Below are 22,377 nucleotides of genomic sequence, written 5' to 3'. Positions count from 1 at the left end.
CTAGGGATCCACTATGATACCCTTCATAACCAACGATTATCTTGCCTTTGCATTACATGCCCATTCCACGTCCATTTCTAAATAATTTCTACTAATATGTCTATAACACGCGTTTGTTCCCTGACCCACTCCGCTCTCTTCTTGTTCCTTAATGTTACACCTATCATCTTCCGTTCCATTGTTTACCGAGTCGTCCTCAATTTAAATTTAACCCTTTTGTGAACCTCCAAGTTTCTGCCCCGATGGTGAGTACCGGTAATACGCAGCTGTCATACACTTTCTTCTTCAGGGACAATGGTAGGCTGCCATTCATTATCTGAGAATGCCTGCCGAACGCACTCAACACCATTCCTATCCTTCTAAATATTGCTGCCTCATGGCTGGGATCCGGGGTCACAACTTAGCCTAAGTATACATATTCGCTTACCACTTCCACTGCATAGCCACCTATCTCAAACTGCTGTGCTCTCCCGACGTTATTGAGCATTACTTTAGTTTTCAGCATACTAATTTGCAGGCCCACGGTTCTACTCTGTTTGCCCAGTGCGGTAAGCATGCTTTGCAATTCGTCCACCGAGTTGCTTAGCAAGGCAACGTCATCAGCAAATCTGACGTTACTGAGGTAATCTCCATTAACCCTTGCGTCCACGTGATCCCAATCCAATGTTCTGAATACCTCTTGCACACATGCTGTGAATTACATTTAAGATATTGTGTCTCTTTGTCTGACGCCCTTCCTTACAGGTACTTTACTGCTCTCCTTATGAAGGACGATGGTAGCTGTGGACCCATTGTAGATATCATCTAGAACGGCAAACAAACTTTGCAGTTCGATATGTCGGAGGGCGGATGCACGATATGAATTCTGCCAAATGAAACAGCGTATAAACGTGATTGAGTCTAACGTTTCCGTACGAACATGCCCGCTTACTGCAGCCACTAAAAAGTAATTATTCAATTTTAGTAATTAAGAAACCGACGTCAATTACCACCTCATTCTGTGTCCCCCTGACCGAATATATAGCCTCTCTGTAAAAGTGGTATTCAGGTATATCTAAGCGCCTAATTTTTTAAACATCGTTCAACTTAACTGTGACCAACCTGTATATTGTAGCTTAAAAACAACCACGGTAGGGACGGGCTACAAGTGGTTTGTTGGTGAGCCCTCCCCAGGGAGCATGGACGAGTGCTTCCGCCAGAAAATTTCAATTTTCCGACAGATGTCTTCGTCCGCCTTCCTCCGCAAGACGAATGTCATCGTCTCGGGTCAAAGGTTACTGTTTAGTAGGATGGAATTGTGTTGAAAAGAGTGTTCCCACGAAGAACTGCAGCCCGTATACGTTCAGGTTTTCCGCGATGTCCAGTTAAATAAGCACTAAGCGACTGCTTGGCCAAATCAGCTTCAGTGAGAGGTTCAAAGGCGTCACCACCATACTTTCGCATATGTTTATTCTAGATCAGTCATTCTAGTTTCAGAAGTGGTCGCTTCCACGACAACCATTATGGGGTATCAGTACGCAGGTTAATATAATTCATGTAAACATAGCTCTGGGCACATAGCCTGATAAGCGAGAAAGCCCCTAATGATAGCGACGCGTCGGCCAGACGACTCAACAGTTTAGAAAAGGCTAGTCAACCTTTCGTTTACATAACTTCGTCCTTCTTACTACAGCGAGCAAATTCAAAACGAAAATATCAGTGCTTTCACAAAGGCAAACACAACCTGAATATCGATACTTACAAGGCTAAAAGACGAAGCCAAATGGAGAATACTTTGAAGGAGTCAGCCCAGCCGCTAAACCTGGGCAGCATAAACGCGACGACGGAGGGACGCTGGCTTAAAAGTGATACGCTGGAAGCGGCGGTCCGGTGTATGACCGGGCCCACGCATGCGCTGTAGTTACCCCTCCACCTTTTTCATTTTCGCCACGAAAACGGCGCATTTGGAAGGAAGTTATGGCCTTGGATGGCGAGAGTGTCGTTTTTAACAAATAAGGCGTGTGTTTCGTGTCCTTCTTTCGTCAGTTGCATACCGTCGTTTGGCCGGTGTTTTTTTCCTTCGCGATGCGGAAACCCACGCAAACTGCGATTGTTGCTTTGTGTATGTGGCGTGGAGCCGGACGATTTTCGTCTTGTGTATGTCGCTTGTTGTCCGGCTTTGTCTTCGCCTGTTAGCACAGTGGGATTTGATATTTGTGGCGCAGTAACCAGCCCAACAGCACGTGCTGTTAAATGGCCTAAAGCACAACTTGGGCTTCTTCTATTCCAGACTCTCAGCTTCAACCTTTTGTAACCGCACCGCTGCGGCGAGAGTTGCGGAGGAAAAACTTTAGGCACAACTCGTCTGTAGTACTGTCGATTTGATGCCGTTAGCACTGTGCGAGAAATTTGTGTTGGCAAACTGTATGCAATTCGACCCCCTACTTTCCGCCGTCTCTAAACCTGTGGGAAGAGGGGGCATGAACGGTAGAAGGTTTATAAAAGATGCGGCGCATGCTATTGCAGTAAACTATGGTAGTGTGCGCGCCATATTCCTTCCCAAAGCGACTATATAGATCTTACCCAAGTACACGCGGAAACAAAGAAAGCTTTTCGTGTAAGACAATATGTCCGCTGCTTTGTCTCTGTCACTCGTGTAATTATGCAGCGCACGGTAAATTTGAATCAAGACTGTACCAACTGGCCCATAAAATACGTGATTGTAAAGTTCATGTATACATATTCTGGCTTCGTTTGCATGCACTGGAAACCATAATTATCATAATGCATTGACTACCAATGAAAGAATAAGTGGTTTCGAAACGTACTATTTTCATGAAAAATAGCCATCCAGGAACCTATGAACATGAATTGCGAAGTGCTCAAAAATTTGTACACAATTTCCACAAAATGTACCTCACTGTAAAATTATTAAATAATGAGAACATGTGCAACTTGTCCGATTCACAGGAATCTTTTGAACAGCCGCTCGCGATAGGTATTGTAAGTACGACATGCATTTGCATGAACTGTCATAAGTACATTCATGGACAAATAAAGAAAACATGAAAATGTGAAGCAGAACACGCGCAATGAAAGGTTGCGGGTCGTGAAAGCCACATCATGACGCGGTTGTGGTATATTTGGGAAGCCAGATTGCTGTACTTTGTTAATGTTATGAAGCCATGCGACTAATTGACTTCCCCAGAAAGAAATCGCGCAATTTGCTTATTCCAATTCATATTCAAATTGCCGTACTTTGTTAATGTTATGAAGCCATGCGATAAATTTACTTGCACAGAAAGAAATTGCGAAATTTGCGTATTCCAATTCATATTTTCGCGTTCGCACGTCGCGTGTCCATGGATTTACGTACTTGTATTTTACGGTTTTGACTTTCCTGATATATGATAGAGCAATGACAGTAGCAATAATTTAACCTACTCGCTCTCAACTTCTACATTTCTTGACCTGCATTCTTGTTTTACTTTGACATGTTCTGTGAAAGGTTCTAGTTGTATTGTACCATCTTCAAAATAGTTTACCCACACTTACATACGACTCCTACTGGCGAAAAACAGCCAGGTGTCGAGCTTTCGGGCCAGGTTAAGGATCTCCAAGTGCTCACAATTAACCCACAGCCCTGAACCGCGGCAAGCCTCCGAGCCAAGGCGCAGCTCCGGTGAATAAAACCCCGATAGTTTGAATTTGAACGACTGCGTCGACAGTTTCTTCAGTTGTTCCTTTGTCGAGAATAACCGACCACCGCATTCTTCAACTGACACGCTCCTTACAATCGTTCACCGAACGCATCGCACGATTGACATGCCAGACTAAGCGGAAAAGTTCGCTCTAGAATGCTTAACTTCACGTTTTCACAAGCAGCGTTTGGACTACGTTTTAATATTATTTCCAAAATATAAACAATTCCGCTACCTTTGCAGTTGAGTTGTGAAGACTGAGGAAACAGCGGGATTGATGGTCTTCACTTGGCTTAACTTGGCTTTTCTTAGGTCTGCCCTTTCCTACGAGAATGATGGTTGAAAAGCGAAGCTCTCTCTATGAAAACTCAGTTAAATCAAAGTCCACAACATACCCTCATTGAGTCGAAAATAGAAACTCCCAAAGTCCGAAGCGGACGCCCACAACACATCCAAAGGAAATGCTGATCGCCCGCAATGCGATGATAGCTCCGTTTACGAAGGTTTAACCCCCCCCCCCCCCGCCCCTTACAGCCCACTGGAGGCTGGAGCTTTGAATGTGTGCACTGCACAGTGCGTTTTGTTTTGTAGCGAAGCAGGCAATAAATAAAAAAAGGGATGATTGTGCACTCGAATAGACGCCGGTCAAACAGGCCAAAAACAACCGTCGCTAAAGCAGACGACAAAGCCGTCCCTCCAATGCACTTGCCTGTGCGAGCAGCCAGCTGCGCGCGGGGAACCCTGGGTGATAGCACCCTTTCACTGCGCCATCTACATTGTGCTCTGGGAGTGAAAACCGCCCTCCCCCTCTCCATGCGCGTTCGGAGTTTCTTGTCCCGCACGCCACGAAGGAATCGTTTGCTGGTAGAGGTAGAAAGCTTCGCTTTAAAATAAAATAGTGCGAATGCGAACTTGATCGGAATAGTATAATATTCTTTAAATCTCAATATTTTCGGTTCTGGTGTCAGCGGAAATGCTTTAAGTACTGCGTATGTAATATTTGGTCATAATCACCGTGATATGCGCGTCTTTTAGGCAATGCAGTCGCAGGAGCTTACGTGCGTGTTGAGAGAGCAACCAACAAGGAATAAATCTTCCTTACCTGTTTCTGAAATGGATATCCAAGCCGCGCGCACAGCAGGAGACCGCGTTGCAGGAACTGCTTCGTTACTTGTATCTGTGCGAGACGGAGAAGATACACTGAGCGCAAAATTATATAGCGCACGTGTTAGAGCGCATTATTTTTTGGCACGGAATCTTCCCTCCTCTGGGGCACCGACGTTACGCCTTAGGGGTCACGTCCTGCGGCAAGGTCAACGTGTCCTCACCCACCACCGTCGGCCCGAATGTGCCGCCAGCCAAGATTCTTGTCCTTTCTCTTATGCACCGTGAAGGTGCTTGTAGTTGTTCAGCCACGGCGACTTCACGCGAGCAGAACGAGACCAGAACATGGAAGACTGGTGCCGTAAGTTCTTGCGCCATCATATATTCTTGCCGTGACTGCATACCTAATCAGCGACGTCATGGGCTACTTGACATGCGGGAGCCGATCGAATGGCGGTTGCGAGATAACGACTTGATAACGACGAGGTATGCACGGGTACGGTCCCCTCCGGCTATGGCCGTACCCATAAAAAACACTTCCGTGTCGCAACTTTGAAGAGGTGTTTCGAGTACTTTCAGGTGACCTCTCTTGATGATTTATTCATGCACTCAAATGTAAAACGTCGTTTGTGCCGCCTTGAATGCAGCGACAAGGCGGAAGGACACAGGAAACGCCAGTCGCAAATCCCTGGCACCTTCCCGGCGCCCCCTTTTTGGTCATTGCAGTGGTTTCAGTGATGGCCGAGACGTGAGTAGTACACCCTAAGAAGTCCCCGGAAGTGGTCTTCTATACAGCGCTTCAGAATGACCAATTTAAATTACCTCAAGTGCAAACTCGGCGAATGACGAAACCCTACATGTAATTTGTCTAAAGAAAGCGCATGTGCGCAGGGACAACACGCAAGGCCTGAAGAGCGTTTCGCATTCCGCGATGTCTGTGCGCAGACGACTTTATTATTCAAATTGAATGCTCGTTCGAAGACTTTCGCCAGATTTGCACACTAGGCCACTTCAATTTGTCATTCTGGAGCGTTCTGGTGAAGGCACCCTACGGGGACACCTTTAAGTCTAGGGGCTGATTAGCAATTTATAATGACCCGCACTACGACACACGTCCTGCAAACTGTTCGATTGTAAAACCGAAAACGCTCTAAATTCAAGTTGCATGTTCGTATAAAACGCGTATTGCCGATAACTGCCACTGGTAGTTTCACGCTGGGAAGCCTGTCTTAATGTAGCAAAGGAGTTCAGAGGCATCGGGGGTCCGCAGTTTGTGTTATTTGAAGCTGCCGATAATGACGACACAACGTACCTACCCTTAGCGCTGAAAATGGCAATTACGAATGGCTTCGACATGTAAATGAGTAACGAGTGAAGCATAAACTCAGGTGCAAATCGAGACTAGCCCCACAGCTTCTATGGCCTGCATGCCACACTGGCGCACTGGCTGCGCCGTCACTCAAGTATATAGTATATTGAAGCCTTTCTGGACCTAGATTAGGCTTGTGAGAACGATAATTTACATACTAACACGTAAAGGAGCGTCCCTAATAAATTTAAAAGCTGTTTGCTTATTTAAGACCAAAATTACGTGCCCTTAGTGCCAACTGAAGCCTAGTGTTTTTATTATTTCTCCAGGTAGTGTAAAATTAAAAACAGCGGAAGCGTCGTTGCTTGCATGTTTTTAGATGACGAATCGGAAACGCGTTGTAATCGTCGGATGTCTTCGCAACTTTAGTCCTAATGTAATAACAAAGCACACTAGAGCTTGCCATTGCTTGCCGAGCGTGCATAACTTCATCAGGTCCCCTCTTTTAGCAATCCAGCTCGGGTCAGAAAACTTCGTTTTTTTAAGTAGAAATGGGCGGTGGGGGTGGGGGGGGGGGGGGGGGGGGGTCAAGGTGATCTTTTATTTTCTCTCGACATGCTGATGCACAAGGGAGTTTCGGAGGATGCTGGGTGACGTAAACTGAGCAGTGCCTTGAAGAACATAGTGTATTGGAAACGATTCAAATTAACTCTCTCTCTAACAGCGAGCACTCCTCAGGCAAAAAGGCAGAGATTTCGAACCTTCGCGTAATTTACCCGATATATTATCCGTATCACTTGACCGAAACCAATAGCAGTGCGCAACTGTATGGGATATACGCGCTTCACTCACTCAGCGACTCTGGACGAAGATTTCTCTTACGACCACAGCTTCCCTCTAAGGAGACCGTTATTACCGCAGTAAGTTCAATTATCGTAACGAGTAACGAATATCACAACTTCAACGCAAACTGCATTTAACGAGGCTACGTATTTATCATAAAAAAAGGCTTACAACACCGCCACTCGCCTTCTCGCAATGGCTGAGCAATGTTCCCTCCGATGTCCCCGTGAGAGCACTTGTACGACAGCCCGCACTTTCCGCCGACAATAAAGTGTTATATCTGCGGCACAGAATGAGGATTTAACGAATATCACATTGTTGAGAAGTGTGATCACCTAAAGCTTATCCTCGATAAGCCTCCTGTCGGGGATCGGGGATAGTACATACTGGGGGAATCGTCGCTGGCCGATAAGCACGATCTAGCGACGGTGCCGTTATCCGTGGACCAGATACTGCTCTGCACCGACGCCAAAGAAGCACTCTGGTGGCTACGGACCTTCGGCTCCGTGAGGCTTTCATATTCAGCCGCACTTTACCCTTCCCTTGTACCATCGCATTCAGTAAATTATTCCATTACTGCTATCATACTACTACTACTACTGGTGCTGATGCTGGTACAACAACAGTGACCATTACTGTTTCTAGTGCTAACATCATTTTCTAAAGCACGCCAGGCACCCCTGTCCTATACCTCTGTCCTCACTGCCTCACTCCAGCCCCCCAAACCACCTTATAAACACTGCTCCTACAGCCCTATACAATGAATGAGACGATTGCACGAGAGAGTGGCTGGCGGCTGTTGCGAGTATCCAAGAAAAAGGTAAACGCGGTTCACATCACCAGACCCTTCGGCGGCTGCCCGGAAGGAGGGCGCTGATTCGTCCCCATCAACGCGTATTGAATAAAGTTTTCATTTATGCATCTACTACGATATGAGTGAGCAGATAGAGTTAAAGAGGAATGCAAATTTTGTAATATTTTTGGGCTTATACTCAAAATATGGTGTTTAAAATTTTAAATAGCACATTTTATAGCAACAACGCAAATAGCAAATTACCAGCCGCGATGGCTCAGTCGATAAGGCGTTGTGCTGCTGAACACAAGGACGCGGGTTTGATCCCAGCCGCGGTGGCTGCTTTTCTAATGGAGGCGAAACCGAAGGCGCCCGCGCGTTGCAATTCCGGCGCACGTTACAGATCCCTGCAGGTGGTCGGGATTAATCCGGAGCCCTCCACTTCGGCGCATTCTATAGCCCAGGTGCAACTTGGGCGCGTTGAACCCCCCAATCACATCCCAAATAAAATACTACGTTTGGGAAGAACACTTAAGCGAAATTCGGGATGGAAGCTAAGGATGTCATGCCATCTGTGCACGCCTCTCGTAAAAGCGGGACCCTGCTTAACCTAGAGAAATGTAAGGAACTAAGGCTGACCGTTCTCCCATCGCAACCTCGAAAGCTGAGCTGGGCGTGCACGTTGTGCTATGCCGCCCAAGTACAATAGTGAACTTGCTTGAGGTTCTTTGACGCACCCGTGGAATATATTGTCATGATAGTACAGGGGAGGAACGATGTATATATTAGTTTGCGCATGGTTAAACAGCGTGATCCGTATTTATAGATTTCGCCGAAATGCGCCCATTCATATGTACTCAGCACATTGGATATGAGGTTTCGTGAATGGCGTTCAAGGAGGTTGTATTGATGGCGCCTTCAGAACCATGGACCCGTTATAGCCTGGTGGCTCCGGCTGAGTGTTTAGATGACGTCCGTATGATTACAACTTACAGTAAGACAAGGTTTCCAAACTGAAGAAATAACCGTAAAGTTGTACCCTATCCTGCGCCAAGACCATTTTCAGCTAGAGTGGTAGTGACGTCCTTTCGGTATATCTAAAACCTAATACAAAGCTAGTTGCAAGTTATTGCCATAATTATCCATTTATTCTCACAGAGATTGTCAAGACGGCTTCTAGAGCTGTATTTCCATCAACTTCTCATATCCACTTATAAGGAAATAGTTGACAAAGGCCGCATGGCCAGGAAAAAATTACAACAGAAGTTTTTGTTTTGTTTGAAAATGTTTTCAAATGTTAGGCGACTGTTGCGTTCGATGAAAGAGGTTTTAGGATGTTTCGGAGGCACAGGACGTTTCGGAGAAGCACAGAGGTTACATGTTGGGAATGTGCCTCGTGAAACCGCGTTGAAATGGTTTTTTGCAGGGTCTACAGGAAACAACATAAGTAACAGTGTTTGAAACAACTAGAGACTTCTTCTTTGCCCTAAATCTCTCCATAGTTATTGAAACCATATCCTATACAGATCTCCTTCCCAACAAATATGGCAGTGCCGGAATTAAGAGCGATTAAAACACTAAATCGTGGGGGCTGAACATTCCCCCAGACAAATTCAGGAAATACGTTGCATTTGATGGATTATCTACTTCCCAAAACCTGTAAATGCAGAAGGTAAGTATTGTGGTGGTGCACCTTTTCGTTCTTGCCAACTCCTGAAGCGAAAAAAAAATCATTTGCGGATCCATAAGAGGATCATCGAGCTGTACGCTGTTCGTTAGCTCATCTGGGTGCACTGCTATTATTGGAATACCTAATCCGGGGCAACTCTCACAGCTCACAGCTGCAACAAAGACGACGACGAAAAACCTGCCGGTATTGTTGCGTATCGGCTCCTGCTTCAACGGATTTTAAACCCTGTTGGCTACCACGAGCCTTCTTATTGATACCTCGCTGATTGCGAAGCGCCACGCTTTGTTTCGATATCCGGTTTCTAGTTTCTTTGAACCATGAGGCTTTTATCAGCCCCATCACCGTCATCGCTGTATTAGGCCTCGCAGCTGTCATGTCGGGGCCACCGGCGCTTCTGCGGCCCCCTGTGCTTCACTTGCAGCCTGCGCCACCTTAACGTCCTGCGTCTACAATGCAAGCCATTAATACGCTGCCCTCACGGGCAGTGGCCTTGCCTCCACCGGCTCACAAGCTGACCACCACCACAACAGTTGCCCGCAACTTTACATCACCGAGCCGTGCATATACTTCCAATGAAACAGCTCCCCATAATGACCCAACTACGGCCTGTGAAGATGTCTATATGCATGCAAGACGAGGTGGAACACCCGCCTAGTGTTCCCAACTCACTAATGCCCCCCGAGCTTCCCAGAAACAAACTCTCAGCTCGGCCTTACGAATGACCATGCTTCATGGACTCGGCAAACCTATTTAACCAGTCAATAAACCTGACTGGACGATAAGGCCATTCTCGCAGCTCGTGCTCAGACCAGTCGCTAAAATCAGCGTCAGTGCGGTTCCCAAACATACCCTGACCCACCAAATTTTAACAACTGCACCAAACCTTTACCTTGCTGAACTAGCTTCCCACCAGTACGACACACTCGGCAACTGCCTTTACATCAGTCTACGATGATTTTCACAAGCAACGTCCCTCATCAACCACCTGTTGCATTTCCTCCGGAGCGGACCTTCAGTCACCATTACAATCGAAAGCAAACTGTCCCCTCATCGGCCCAATTCGGCCAGAGGTGTTATTGAAGTTGAGCCCCAAAAAAGGAAGAATAAATTTTGAAATGGCTCCGCTGCGAACAAGTCACAATCATAGCATGCCACAGCCTCGGCCACTCCAGCAGAGCAGTCTTAACGTTCGGCCCTCCAACTCCCAGAAACGTGGTTAAAATACAATATGACCATAATCCAAGTGAACCATATCAACCGCGTCGTATGGTCTGTTATAACTGCGAAAACATCGGACATATGATTCCATGTTGTCCTTCTTCAGCTGTTTGTCGCAACTGCGAGAAAATGCAGCCCGGTCTAATATACTGTGGGCCAAACCTGCGTTGTTCGCGATAACTTGGGCGACATTGCACTGAACCCTACCTACGCTGGAAGAGTTCCCACGGTGCTCAACAAGCCCCTTGCCAAGGAACAGACCAATGGTATATCTTAGGCGGATATTGCACAGCAAAAACGTATTTCATTTCCTTGTCTTCCTGCTATGCAACCCATTACAAATGAGCTCAAAAATAATTCTCAATAAAAAAACTGACAGGGATAAAAAAATTACACCATCTTCCAGTGGGGAACCATGAGGAGGATGCGAAGCATCATAGGGGTTCCGTGTAGGTTCCATTGTGTTACCGTTATGTTGTTTCATTTATCGGAGCACGACTGGGAACGTAGTGTGAACCCCCATGTAGAGACAGAAATGTAGAGAAATGTAGAGACAGCGAAGAGACCGACACCGGCGTTACCTGATCGAACACCTCCTGGTTCTCGTCTTTCTTTATTGCGTGCTCATGCTCCTACCCCGCTGCAAGCCCTCTTCGTCCTCTTCTCTGGTTGAGCAGGAAGGCGCGTGGCGCTTCCCGCCACAGCTTTCCCACGGGAAATTCAACATCCGCCTCTAAAGTTTTCAGTTCGTCGTTTCCGTTGACGTTCAGCTTCGCGTGTCTTCGTTGTATCAGTAGCTTGACGTAGTTTGAATGAGTCAAGGACATAAGGCGCGTTCGTAGCAATTGCTCCTCTCTCGGTTTTGTAGCGCAGTGGGAAGAGCGCCACGTACCTCCCGTTGCGGCCAGAGAGTCGTGGGATCGAAACCGGGCGCCGCTAACTATTTCTTTTTTTTTGTAGTGTAGGGGGAGAAGTGCGGATGGACGGACGACGGACGACGGAGCCGAGATTGCAAACACACGCACACCTACATCGACACTGAGGTGGATCAACTTCGCCAGGTTGTACATGTACTCCCTTCAGCCCATTGACCCATCCAAAGCGCCCCAAAAGAGATCCTACCTCCGCGTCGGCAGATTGTATCATGACTGTCTCACTATCTGCACTACTATAGAACGGCCGCACTTTCAGTCAAACGTACTGTTGAAACGAACTGAACTTTCGTTTATTCTCTCCCAAGAAACTCATGGAACGTCGAGTATCCCCGGTTACGTTGCCGACATAAACCCATATATCACGACAATAACGCGCGGTCGCTAACAAGTAAAATCGACACTCACCCCGCGATATGTCGCTGTTCTTATACAGTCTCATACCGCTAACTAACCCATCATCCTCCATGAGTTTTCGTCCTGTAATCACGAAGTCGTCGCAGTTTTCACACGCCTTCGTACTGTCCCGAAATTATTCTCGTCCCAGTCCACTACAAACCTATCGACAGTACCTCACGTTCCACCGACTTCGCCTGGATCCCGGCTCTCAACACCCATCACCCCAATATTACAATACGCACTGGTGGTGACTTCAACCTCACTCATCCACACGGGGTTACAGCCGCTCATCTGCTCGAGGAAGCCCTCTCACCGACACCATGGATCTCCGCAATTTCATTCTTCTTGGGTTTCAAAAACACTCGCGTTACTCAACAGCGCTTTAAAAAACGGCTGAGTAAAGCCAGTGTTTTTGAAACCCAAGAATAATGTCCCCTGGCGTTTCGACCATTTTTTTCAATTTCATTCTTATCCGCGAACCTTTTAAAAAGGCGAAAATTGGCCTTCATGAAGCTTAGGACGACACCACACCGGACCTCAACTTGGACAACGGCCCGTCTCATCTAGAGCTGGTACCCGTACTCTGCAACCTTGGGGTGATCGTTTCCCCCTCCTGATAACGTTTCATGGCAAGAAGACGCGCCCCAAGCAAACACTATCCCGACTTGACCGGGACACTTTCCGTGAAGATATGGATTTATTTCGCCATTCATATTCCGCAAACATATCGAAATATTTCGCCGATCTTATTCGAACATGTACCCAAGCAGCCACTGAAAAAATCGAGTGCTCTTTGAACGCGCCGTCTCCCGATGCCAACGTCGCAAACCTCTACAAAAAATACTTTATCTCACAGAATTGTGCGACACTACCGGCAAACGCCATACACTCGTTGTCCACATCCGCCGTCATTATAAACTCATCGCGTCATATCAACGTGCCCTTTCCAATAAACACTGGAATAATCTCCTTGCTGCACTCGGTCTTGAAAAAGGTCTTCAGGCTCCCTGGAAGATTCAGCAAGGACTTGGACCCAAGAAAAACAGCAACTTTCGCTCTTTTTTGCCCTCACTCCAACAAAAGACCCCATCACCATTGAACATTATATTAATGTGGTTTCTTTCCTCACGTCCAACTCAGTCTTCCTGCTCCCTTTCCAAACATTCCCATTTCCTCGCTGCAGGACGATTTCGACCTGCCCTTCACATTCAACGAACTTTACATGGCCGTTCATAAAGGTAAACCCAATTATGACCTTGGACATGGTGGTGTTACCTGGAAACACCTCCGCAACTTGCAAAAACCTGCCCCTCTTGTCTTAGGGGACCATGCTAACCACTACTGGGAAACTGGTGAAGTTCCTGAACATCTTAAGCTGACTCTCATCTTCCCTATACCCAGAACCCAAGAAGCCTGGCAGCGGCCCAACAGAACTCACCAACCTCCGCGCCATCTCGCTCACTGCTGTCTTCTGCAAAGTTCTATAACGACTCATAAATAACCACATGATCAATTACCTGAATATGTCCCACCATACTTCAACCTGCACAGACTGGCCTCTGCCCAAGCATCAGTACACATTATAGCCTCTGGCTATTACGCAAAGTGATGAATCACTCCCGCCATAATCACCCTCTATCCGACCTTATCCTTGGAGTTCACTTACGCAAAACGTTTGATGGTGTCAACCAATCCGCCATACTCGAGGAACGGGGGCATGCCTACCCAAGCACCCGGGCTGAAATCTGGAACACGGATTGTAGGCAGGCCAGTTGGTACATATTTCTGAGATTAATAAAATCTGGATTTGAAATTTTCTGAACGCTCGACGAATACGAATTCCAGGGTCCCACCCAGGCTGGATTTCTCGCGCTTACTACCTTGACCGCGGGGTACCATTATAATCCATAAAATCCCCGATCCTGTTTAACCTCGCCATGGAGAGGGTAGCTTGAAACCTGGAATGTGACTTCGCTGCAGGCTTCACAATATCTTCAGATGATTCAACCATATGGACTGAATCAGCCGACTTTGTATCCCCCAAACACACGTAAACCAAACTCCTACCCCGAGAAAACAATATTGAATGCTCCTTGGCCTATCATGGTCTCGCATTACCCCCGAGAATTACGGTCTTACCTATATTTGTTCATAAACCCCATTCGCACTATAATGTTCAAACTCTTCTTCTCGTCAGCACCCCTACAAATGGCACTTTTCACCCAAAACGATTATTCGGAATCCCAATCGGAAACACAAATAGCCCGCAGTATAGCTACAACAACTGAAAGCTAAATGGAAAACAATTCAAGACGCGCCACATAAAGCTTCTCCAACAAACTTGGTGGAGCAAACCAGAAGGCAACCAAAACTTTAGCAGGCGCTGCGCCAATCGGTACCCTAACTTCCGCAGCCCAATCCTACGACCTTAACAAAATGTACATGACAACATCTCAACATTTGCACAGAGACATCCTTCGCACCAACAGTTGGCTACCAAGACATGCTCGTCGGGAAAACCTTGAAGCTGCAGCAGATCTCCCCTTTGCCATTCAAGAGCTAGTAAATCAATCCCTTCATTAAACGCTCATCAACTCACCACGGTGCCTTCAGAGCGTAGAGCAATCTCAAGCCATTACAACCCCACGGCATCCCACCGCCAATGGCTCCCTAACACCGCGCGGTTATTTTGTCACGGACAATACGGCTACCCATCCCGTCCCGCGTAACGCCCGCCTCGCCCGCACTGCCCGCATCAACGCCCTCCGGAACGGTACACTCCCCCCAGGAAATCGACATTCACTCTGACGCAAGCGCTGCTCCTCTAGTGGTTGGGATCGTATGGGCTTCCAATGATGTCACCTGCACACAAGGCAAATGGTCCCTTAAAGTTCCATGTGCTACCATTCTGTGCTACCAACACAGAAATAAGGGTTGGCAGACAAGAAAACCACTGAAAACAAAGGGGAGGATGTGGTAGGTCATTGAAACAGATAAAGAATTTGGAAAGAAAGAAAGTGGAGAAAAAATTCGTGCGTTCGGATCCCACCTGGCGGGCATTTTTTCTCCACTTTCTTTCCAAATTCTTTATCTGTTTCAATGACCTACCACATCCACCCCTTTGCTTTCCGAGGTTTTCTTGACTGCCAACCCTTATTTCTGTGTTATTTCAACGGGCCCCTTATTTCTTATTCTGATTCGCTACATGCATAGCGAGGGCCTCTGTTTTGGCAGTCTTGGTGCCATAGGGAGCTTAAGAGGGTTCAGCGCTGGTCGACCACTCTCGACATGTCGTAGACACTCGAGTCACGGGTTAAAAAGAAGGTCCCCTTCACCCCGAGAAGTCCGAGTGGCGCTGGCTACCACCCCCAAGCACAGGAAAAAATTACATTGACATACATACCCCAGAAAGTGGAGGCGAAAAATAGCCCCGCCGGTAGCGTAGTGGTTATCGCACCAGACCAATATTCAGGAGGTCGTGGATTCGGATCCCACCTGGCGGGCATTTGTTCTCCACTTTCCTCTCCGATAGTCCTCTCGGTTCTTTTTAATTTGCCTGTCCCCACCGCTGCCTTTCCATCCCCCTCTCTCACATATTTATGCTTTTCTAGTTTGTGCTTCCTTATTGCTGGCTTTTTCTCTCATGTTTCAGTGCGTTTTTCTCTCTTCCTGCTCTCTTCCAATCTTAAACGTATGTCACCGCCCCCGGAACCTCAAGTGCTTGAACTGTATATAAACCACTTGCATTCTGTAAGATATTACTCTTGATAAAGGACGGTCCCCGTCCCAAACGTCGATGTAAAGTTATGTTTTCGAAGTAAACTTGTTACGTTTTTTATTGCGCCCCTTTTACTTTTTAACCTTCACTAGCCTAAGCGTTTATCTTATATATATATATATATATATATATATATATATATATATATATATATATATATATATATATATATATATATATATATATATATATATATATAGTGAAAGAAGTCGACTGACACGTTTCCCGTTTTTGTTGCCAACAGTTTAGGAGTTAGAAACTCCTTCTTCAGGGCTGTATTTTAATGTCTCACATTGCGTCTTTATACAAAAACTTCCGTGAGGGAGGGTTACTTCCCTCATCCCTGCAGGAGAGGTCGCGGGTGAGGGGTGTTTCAAACAGTTTGAGCAAGTGAGGCATACAGCCCTGAAGAAGGAGTTTCTAACTCCGAAACTGTTGGCAACAAAAACGGGAAACGTGTCAGTCGACTTCTTTCACTATTTTTATACTGGCCCATCGAACCTCATGATCTCTCTCTCTCTCTCTCTCTATATATATATATATATATATATATATATATATATATATATATATATATATATATATATATAGAAAAAGAAAGACACACGTCGAAAGAGGAATGGTAGAACGTTGAAGGCCGGTCCCTCGGTTGACGAAGGCCGGTTCTGACGAAGGCCGGTCCCTCGGCCGAAACGTTCTACCATTCCTCTTTCGACGTGTGTCTTTCTTTTTTCTTTTTCTTGATATTGGCCGGTGTCCAAGAAACATTTAATCTTGCACTTATATATATATATATATATATATATATATATATATATATATATATATATATATATATATATATATATATATATATATAGCACCTCAAGGCCCTCACTACAACCGAAGTTGTTTTATCCGCTCGGCCCTGCTCCCAAGATCAGCCGAAATTTTCATAAACAAATTATCTTCCTAGTGCTAGCCTTAGCTTCGACCTTCCGCAAACGCTGCACCCTATTCGTGCCGCCTCGATGTCCCTTGTGCGACTCCCCCACACTCTCCAATCTCCAGCACCTAACCTTCAACCTTCCTCCAAATGGCTCCTCCTCACACATCTACCTTCCAAATTGGAACCTTCCACGCTGATTCTGCTGCGCGCTACTCCATAGAAAGCAGCCTGGCGTGGGCAATTTAAAGTCGTGAGTCGGCTCTCCTACCCCCGCGTGGCCGATCACGCCTTCTCATGGAGCTCACCAGCGTCTGTTAGAGCTGTCCATTTTCCAGGTCGCCCAGGCCACAAACATCACACCTTCTACTCCCACTTCCCACACTTGACCTAGAGTATTTTAGCCAAAATAAAAGCCACCTCTCTCTCACACACACCTTTTGCGTTACTGCAGCTTATTCATTTCCATTTACCAGATTTTCCTTCAATTGAAAAACGGATTGCGCATATGCAAAAGTAGTCACGATGGCCCAACACCGGCGGAAATGGTGAGCGTTACTTCTACCGTTACCTTCGTCGCGCTATTGCTATTCCCAAAATGCTTGCTTGAGCAGACGAACCCAATACCGTAAGAGGACTACGACGAGCCAAAGGGTTTTCGTCGTCACGCCTGTCTACCTTGAAATAGCTGTTAACGTTGAGAACAATGATAGTTTTGGGAATTAGGAACAAGGGGCGTTATAGCGGACATGTATTTTACGGTAGTAGTTCTCCCAGCTTGAATTCACCACTTAGTTTGTGTGCTCCTTCAAGTTGACGTGTTATGCCCCAACAGCAGTGAGTACTTTAAAAAAAAGACGTTCATGGTACCTTGAAAGATAATTTTATCTTCAAAGGGACCATGAGTTGACGAATTTTATCTTGAATGTAAGCTGAATTTTTGGGTAAAAGCTGTCCATGCGTTCTTAATAAGAAGGTTTTCGCAGGAATTTTCGCAACGCGAAAACTTCCTAGGGCACCAAGCAAGCCCAGCTGAACGCATGGAGATAACTTGTTTCGCCTCCGTTGTCGACAGTCTTCGCAATCTTCCAAATGGAGACGCAGTGCTTTGCGATTCCCCTTAACGCTTTAGAATGACTTCGATCTGTCTCTATCGCGTTCCGCACCTGCTCATTCATGCCGCCGTTTAGTGGGAAGGTGGATGACGATGGTGAATTCCGCTGCTCCATCTTCGCGTCCTATCATCCGAGGTATACACTGAGGTATAAACTGGGATGACCCCCTCTCGCCAGTACAAAGTTGAAGTTGGCGCTGTAGAACGCCTCGCGAAGTAGCCGCTATTTTCATTGAGGGCTCCGATTCCGAAAGGCGGGTGTTGGCTCGAGCAGCCCTTGTTCTCTTACAGACGCAGGACGCAGTTTTTCTTTTTCTTTTTTGAGCAATGGGTCACTTAGGGCTTTCGTCTTTTAAAATCGCCTCGGTAACACTCGGCTGGCAAATGGTTCGTGACTACGAAAAGCTTAATGTCTTGGTCTTAATTCTACGACACCCTGCTGCAAGTTTCCCAGTTTATTTTTGTTTGCAGGATGATCCAAACTTTTCAGTGACGAAACTTCAAACTTTCGCGCACTCACTAGTCCTCTCAAAAGCCTGTGGCAAAATGAAGACGATGAGCACGGACAGTTCTTCTAAGCCCCAGTTCTTTGCCGTTCTCGTTGGTCGTCACGCTTGTTTCTGCTCGCGCTTAGCGCTTAAAATGTTTAACGAAAAACAAAATAACCATCTTGAAAACCATACTTTGTATGGATGTTCACAAAATTTGATTCATTGTAAAATTGCCCAAGAATCAAATTCAGAGGCAACAAGCATGAAACGTAAAGCAAAACAGGAAAAAAGTAACGATAGCCAAGCTGAACCAGCCCAACTGAAGCACAGGACAAATGCGAAAATGTCTAAGCTGACGCCCAGGAAGCGCTCTTCGGGGAACCGCCAAATATCGAAGTCCACGCTTATTTTCTGCCAGGTCGTATCTACGCCGCCAGATACGTCGTCAGCAATAGTTATCTGGAAAGGGTTCGCACGTATCATGCGTCTTTTCCAGAAAGTATTTATTAGTGCAATCATCGTTTCAGGACGAATATAATTGCAGTGAGTTGTGAGCCGCGTACCCTTTCAAATGAAACGAAGTTGTAGATGGCCATCATGTTCCGTTTGCCATTTGTGAAATCGCGGCTAGGTAATTACGCTAATGATCCCTACTGGCGGAACAGGGCAATATTTGGCTAAAAAATGCGCGATGGCGCCGCACCACTGTGTGCTCAGAGTACAGAGGGGTGTTTGAAAAGCCTGTGCGTACGTTTCTTTTGCCACTGGTACAAAAATTAATACTGGGGAAGCGGAAAATTTCAATAATTGAATGCTTCCTGATTTACGGGATTGCAAAAAAATTACATTTTTTTTTTCAAGTTGCCTAATCCTCTGTTTCATGGTAGGTATGTTGCGATTACGTCCTCTTGCGTTGCGACAGTGTCTTCGTCACGAGAGGAATACGTGTCTGGCATGTTATGCCATCGTCGTAATGATTGCGCGTCGGCTTGTGTTGATTGTAGCTGCCTCTTTCCCCGCAGGGCGGCATTCTTGTTCTTTCTTGCTACTTCTCCTGAGGACTACTTTAGTGGGCAGATGTAGATGAAACGAAGCGCGAAGAAACACCGACAACCAGGAGAAACAACCACAACGGAAGGGAGCGCTACTATCAACTAAACTTTTATTGAAAAAAAAAAAAACTCGAAAATACCTGCACGCAGAAAAGACGAATGTATATGCCCATAACATATACACGAAGATTGCGATGGTGCCCTACATGCATAGAATTTCAAACTGTCTGAAAAAAGTGGCGAAAGGTTTTGATGTTGACGTATTGTTTAGCGCCCCTGGTAAGATTTCCCGTGTTTGCGCGGCCGTCGGAAGAAAGGCGATGTCATGCTCACGGTCCGGCCTTTGTTCTATCAAACACACTGGTAAGTGTGTGACCTGCCGTGTTTCGGTGGTCTATAAGATACCGTTGAAATACAAACGTTTGTATATCGGTCAAACAGGACGCTGTTTGAATATTGGTCTGCGCGAGCATGGGAGGGCCCTGAACAATGATAAGCTTTTAAACATATCTGCGCATTGCTTTTCGTGTGGATGCCATCTCCTGTTCAATGAAACCTAAATTTTTTTCGACGCCGTGACCAAAAGATGCACGAAATCGTGGAGGCAGCTCATATCGCGAAAATCGGTGACAAGTGTGTTCGTACGCCCTCCGTATGTGTGTCTAACCTTGAACTTGACTATCGGGATGTTACTGAAAAGAAAGTTCACTTATCTCTGGCCTAAGTTATGCGGTGTCCGATTTTGTGTGTCGTCTTTTTTCTTCGTGTATATATTTTCGTGTTTTTTCTCAAAGTTTAGTTGATAGTAGCGCTCCGTCCCGTTGTATTTGTTCCTCCTGTTTGTCGTTTCTTGCCGCTTTGTTTCACCATGAATGCTTTGCCAACTCACCCAGCTGGATTTTTATTTGAGGTAGATGCTTCAGAGTCCATCGCAGTAAAGAATAGAGAAGGCTGTGTCTAGACAGCCGTCCGACGGTACCACTATATCGACGTCCACGGGTGTTTTGTAAAGAAAAATCCCGCGTGTGGCACTGCATCGTTCTACCGGACGTAACACAAAGTAACCTAATCTAAACTAACATAAAATGACCTAACCAACAAAAAGCAATCATTTAAACACCAAAAACTAACGTAAGCCATGAAAATTATAGTTCAATTTAGAGGTAAAAAAAACAAAAGCGGAAAGAGCTGGTCTCGAACCATTTCCGTGGTGTCATGAAGCGAAAACGGAACCACTACACCACACCGACAGGTGCTTTAGGCAGTGCTAGCCTATTCCTAAATATTCGAATGTCTTCGGACGGCACTCGAGCCACGCCTGTAGCGGTGAGACAGAGTGCCGACGGACGGCACTCTAGACACTGCGAACAGAGAAGCGTGTCGAGCAAAGCGATTTTTCTTTTTTTGTGCTACCGCCACACATTTTCGTACCGTCTCCGTTAGCGTCATTTTCTTCTTTGTACTACTGGGACTTAGGGGCTTGGTGAATGACCCTTTTTGGGGACACATACGCTGCTAGGGCACATCTGCTGCGCTACTTTTGTTATTGGCATGCTCAAAATACTCCTGTACCACTTTCGTGGTAAGACTGTGGCCTCGGAACCCTATCGTCATAGACGCCACTGGCCACCCCTTTTCCCAATAAACATTTATACAACATAATTTGCGTCGTTTTCGTTTGCTCTTTGGCTTCCTTCTTTTGCTTCCCAAGAGCCTGTTATTTTTGTGAATTTTTTTAGCTCACGAACAGGCTAGAGTGACTGGTGCTAGTGTTGATTCATTGCAAGAGGCACGTGCATGTCACCACGTAGTTGTCACTTTTACGTCTGTCATGAACACCACCCAAGTCGTGAAGGTGGAGGGGTTACGTCAGCCGCCGAAATAGACCACTGAGACTGCAGCGAATATTCAAGTGTTCAACTAAATACAGCTCAACTAAATGCAGTTTACATTTAACTTGACCTATTTTTCTCTCCGGCATGACGATTGTTTGATTGAAGGAAAGTATTACGTTGTTTTCGTAGTTCTTTAGCACAAGAACACTGTAGTGACTGGAAAAACCTACCGCTGTTACCCACTCCCGCATACTTCAACGTATCCGTGATAGGCCGAAGGGTCATGAACTCTTGTAGCTAGCATCAACTATCGTACACACCCGCCGCTTGACCTCTCTTTCACAACAGCATCCCGTCACACGGCTACAAAACACAAGATTCTTCCGCTTGATGCCCTACTGCCTCATAGGGATGCGAACTGAAGACTTGTAGGGATTAGAACATTGAATAAGTTTTAGTTAAGAACCTTCTCAAATTATTAATCTGCCTTTCTGCCACAACCGCTGTTCCAAAAAAACGAGCATGCTTCTGGATTCTGCGCCTTAGTATCCAATCGTGCGTCTCACTTAAATCTCAATGTCCCGCTTCCAGTGACATGATTCCATGGTGGGTGAAACCATTTCTAGCACCACTACTTGTGGTATCGGTACAGACGACATAGAGCCATGTAGACAGACGGGGCACCTTTTACAGCACTACCATCGAGCCTCGCGCGAGGTTACAGTACCTTTGACACACCTAAGTTATATGTTACTTCACCCCAAAGGCTAAAACGACACTGAAACAGCAACACGGCCAAGCGAGGAATGTGCAAGAAAGTCACTCACGCTGCGCCACAGAGCCCGCGTTTAGAGCACCACTTTTAACAACTTGGGCGGCCCGCTTCAGTGCGTCGTAGCCTTCGTTTTCGCGGTATCCACGGCAGCATCATGAATGACTCAGCTCACGTGAGCGGACGAATTAATCGCCTTCCCTTACACGGAAGATATCGTGTCGCATTCCTGTACCATGTTTTATCGTGACCTTGCCCCCGCGATTATCCACTTATGCTGCTTTGTGTTGCGGCCAAAAGGAGCTCGTCACCGACTTAATTACGAAACGACGCCATGTTTGGCCACTTAAAGAACCGGAACGATGCGTGAAATAAAAACGGGCAGTTCCGTGAAAACGACGCACAAGCATGTCGCCGCAATAAGTGAACGATGAAAACATCG

The 22,377-nt window shown here is 46.2% G+C and overlaps 1 protein-coding gene across 1 annotated transcript in view; it reads right to left on the bottom strand.

Moving 5' to 3' along the window:
• The window catches only part of LOC144147104 (monocarboxylate transporter 12-like), a 56,185-nt gene extending 34,057 nt beyond the window's left edge, over window positions 1-22,128 (bottom strand). Inside the window, exons 1-2 of the mRNA XM_077679171.1 lie at window positions 21,991-22,128; window positions 4,783-4,857 (exon numbers count right to left, since the gene is read on the bottom strand). The gene's annotated coding sequence lies outside the window, so the exon portion shown is untranslated. The remainder of the gene's footprint in view (window positions 1-4,782; window positions 4,858-21,990) is intronic.
• Between the last annotated feature and the right edge of the window lie 249 nt (window positions 22,129-22,377).

Source organism: Haemaphysalis longicornis, unplaced genomic scaffold, assembly GCF_048455015.1.
Source record: "Haemaphysalis longicornis isolate Haplotype H1 unplaced genomic scaffold, Haemaphysalis longicornis Haplotype H1 scaffold_7, whole genome shotgun sequence".
In the NCBI taxonomy this organism is placed as follows: Eukaryota; Metazoa; Arthropoda; class Arachnida; order Ixodida; family Ixodidae; genus Haemaphysalis; species Haemaphysalis longicornis.
The sequence above is the reverse complement of the archived record's forward strand: the minus strand, read 5'-3'. Positions and strand labels throughout refer to the sequence as shown.